General features: G+C 37.3%; 1 long non-coding RNA gene across 1 annotated transcript; it reads left to right on the top strand.

The window, feature by feature from the left end:
* The first annotated feature begins 230 nt into the window (after positions 1-230).
* Positions 231-1229, top strand: LOC105543545. Its single transcript, XR_001006641.1, has 3 exons — positions 231-437; positions 517-574; positions 1047-1229. It is a non-coding gene; the product is annotated as an uncharacterized LOC105543545 (long non-coding RNA).
* Positions 1230-3784: the final 2555 nt, after the last annotated feature.

Here is a 3784-nt window from a genome sequence, read left to right as displayed (position 1 = left end):
GAAGAGACTTGAACCGAGGCACATACAATAACCTGCCATGAGGAAGCATCATGAAGCCATACAATGCTGCCAAGGACAAAAATGTGATGTTTTCTCATTTGATATGTTTATTGATTAATTTCTTTTTGTGATGTGGTTTGACAGAACCCGAGAGGGAATGTGAAAACCTTTCACCCAAGTTCTAGAATGTCTGATATTGTCTTACAACTTCACATTCCTTTGTGATTCCAATGGACTGATTCAGCCCCAGGTTTGAATTTTTTCTAGTTTTCACACACACACACACACACACACACACACACACACACACACAGTCATAATACCTGTAAGAAGGAAAGCAGTCCTGTAGAACTAAAGTGTTTGAAAAAAATCTATGAGCTTAATGTTTTGGAGGAAATCCCTTCTATAGCAGTGGAAAGAAGGCAGCTCATTTTTGAGTAAGTGTGGGTAGAACTGGAAATAGGAGATATGGCAGGAACAAGAGAAGGCCAATAATCTATGAGTTTATGTCCTCAGCTTTGAATGGTAGGACTGTATCTGCTCTTCAGTTTTTGAAATACAGCTGTGCCACGTGGTAAGTATACACCACCCCCTCAGAGCCTACCTGCTGCCTTAGTCCCTCTAACCCCTCCCCCATAAGTCTACCCCACTGGACCAGCCCAAAATCCAGACATTGGATAGTCAATGCCAAGCTCAACATGACACCTCCTGGACCCTACTCTAGAAGGATGGTCTGTTCTTAAATCTGTACCCGATGGTCAGGTTGCACTAGACATGTTAAAGGAGGCTGATATCACTCCTGTGTTGGCACTACTCTATACTTCCTCCCCATCCTGGTTCCTACTCCCTAAACATAGGTGCACATATGTGTATGTACATGTGCACAAACGTGTACACACAAGTCTACATTTGCACACACCTGTGCATACATACATGCACACAAACATGCACATGCAAATTTATGCACAAACATACACACCTGCACACACACATATCCTCACTTTGCCCCAGCTTCACCAACTTCTCCTTGCTCTTCTTTATGCTAGCACTGAACCTTCACACTGGGATTCAGCTGCCACGCTTCACCTTGGGTATGATCATGATAGAGGTTGAGAAAGGTGACTCCCTCTGTTGATGTATTTCCCCATGATTGTCTTCCACCAAACGATACTAATACTCCCGAAAATACTTAACATTTACAAAATGTTTATTTTCTGATTCATGCCAAAGTACTTGTAAGCCTCCTTTTTTCTCATATGCAAAATGATACCAATCATATCTAGTTCACAGATTTGTTGTGAGGAATAAATAAGGGACTACATCTACAGGATTAGCACAGTGCCTGGATATAGTAATTGCAACAAATAGTAGCTATTGATATCATGGTATTTGTTATTACTATTAATCTAATCATTCAGTTTTTGAGTTGTGAGTTCCTATATCCTTCTAATTAACTCATCACATTTTCAAAATGATATCCTAGTAAAGGAGAAAGAATCTGAGAAAACATTTCTTCACTTCCCTTTTTTCTTTTTACTTGGAAAGCAAAGGAAAGGGCAGAGGCAAGTGTGCTTAGTATTTTGTGGTTAAATTTAAATTAACTTAGCAGCTGGCATGCATAGAAAACCAAAATAAGCTAAGACTTTTTAAAAACTATTCCTTCACAATGTCATATTTCACTTAAATTGCAATTGACAATTAAAATAATTCCAAGAGTTTTAATTTGGGAGGAGGATGATTTGCTAAAGCAATTCAAAGTGCAGCCTCCTTTCAGGAAGGTCATTACAGACTTTGCTTGTACCTCTTTTTGCAACACAAAGGCCATGTAAGACACCCATTACCTTTCCAAAGAGGACATTATCAAAGTCTAAACTACATCCAAAGTGTATCTTACTCCTAATAATTAGAAATGGATGAGCGGCTAGGAAAAAATAATATGAACCTGCTTAAACTAAATTGGTTCAGCTCTAACTGATCTAATGCAGTTTTCCAAAGAATAATTGATATTATATAATCGTAACTGCCAGTTTATGTCAGAAAAGTGACATTTGACACTTTCTTGCTAACCAGCCTAACATCATCAATTAAAACATCACTTCTACAATGACATTTCACTAGTCAGCTTAACATCATAAATTATGACATCACCTCTTTTATGAAACCAGAAGATTGAAGAAAGGGGACTGAGAGGATATTCCTACTGAAAACTAAGATTCCTCTTTGATTTGTGCCTTTAGAATCTTTTTTTGCTCTGATTATATTGCTGAGATGATTACTAAAAATAGTAATAATAAAAACCTCACAAGATCATAGTGAAAGCCATAAGAGAGCAAATGGTACATTTTCTAGTTCCCCTTAGTTATGGTTCAACATCCCTGGATAGTGATATGAGGATTTTATTTCACAACTAAACTATGAAATGACTATTCTTGGAAATCCCTGGAAAATAAGAAATAGAAAAGAAAAATTTTGAGTTTGGGTTTGAATTTGGAATGGTATATTCATGTCTCACCAAATCCGTTTTAAAACAATTTATATGTCAGGAAGGTTGCATGTACCTGTAGCCCTTCCAAAGGCTAACTGCTTGTTTTCCACCTGAGGCTCATAAGCACATACTATAGAAAATGTGACAGGAAATAGATCTTTTAAGATGGAAGGCCCAGATCCCAAAGAAGGAACATTCATTTTTGTCCACCTAAAACATTATACTTTAAGGCAGAAAGGAGTCATTTTCCAAACCATTTCCTGAACACCTGCTGGACCAGCAGCTGTAAGAGTAAGGAAACTGAGTCCAAGAAGAGGGGAAGCAACTTGACTAAGGTCACACATAAAGCAAGCATAAGACGACATAGTCCTGCTCTACAGCCCTGTGGTCTTGCCACAATCAAGGATGAAAAATACAAGATATGGCATCACATTTACAAGAGCCACTAAACACATACATGCTGTCTTCCTCTTTCTTTTACAATTTGGTAGTGGAAGGATAAGGTGACCTTTTAGTGCGTTAATCCACAATTTTCAAGAAGGTAATCAAGTAGACTTCTTCAAAGCTATTTATATAATTACATATAGGATTACCACAAGAATTTGTAAAAAGATATTATTTTTCTTTTTATATCATGTAGCAGAATTGAGAAAACTATAAAGAACAAGGTAGACATGTTTGGAGCATACTAGAGCCACATACCTCCTTCTAAGCTAATCTATAGTTAAAAAGAAAGTGTTGCCAAAAAAGAGTGCCACCAGGGGGATCATAGCAGAACTCTCACAGTTTTATCTGGTAGTTGTGATTTTAATCCTTAAATCCAATCTTCAAATTCATTGGATTAAGGGGGTTTCCCACACTAGTCAATGGTACAACAAAGAAACAAGAGAACAAAAATAAGACAAAACAATTACTTGTATATCAATATTTTAACAACTTTAATAGCATAGAATTAAGAAATTCTGCTTTATCCTGAATTTGGTTAATTATAACAGGCAAGTTTACACTGACTGCCACTGGGCAAAGTCCAACAACACAAGACCACAAGGCATAGCTACTTGCACTGTTTGATTATCAAATGCTAAAAAGAACCAAAATTTCTGGTTCCTCCCAGGATGGTTCTTAGTGCATGGCTCATCCTGACAAGGGAAATTGTTACTAATTTTCCCAAGGCATAAGAAGATCAAGTACAAAGTAAAGCGTCATAAAAGGTCTTCCCCTTACGTATTGCTTCTGCAACTGTAGTCACACCAGGAGGTTTCTGTGTGTTGAATCTTGAATGAAAGGTAACTTTTTGAA

Source organism: Mandrillus leucophaeus, unplaced genomic scaffold (genome assembly GCF_000951045.1).
Source record: "Mandrillus leucophaeus isolate KB7577 unplaced genomic scaffold, Mleu.le_1.0 Scaffold285, whole genome shotgun sequence".
Lineage (NCBI taxonomy): Eukaryota > Metazoa > Chordata > Mammalia > Primates > Cercopithecidae > Mandrillus > Mandrillus leucophaeus.
The sequence above is the reverse complement of the archived record's forward strand: the minus strand, read 5'-3'. Positions and strand labels throughout refer to the sequence as shown.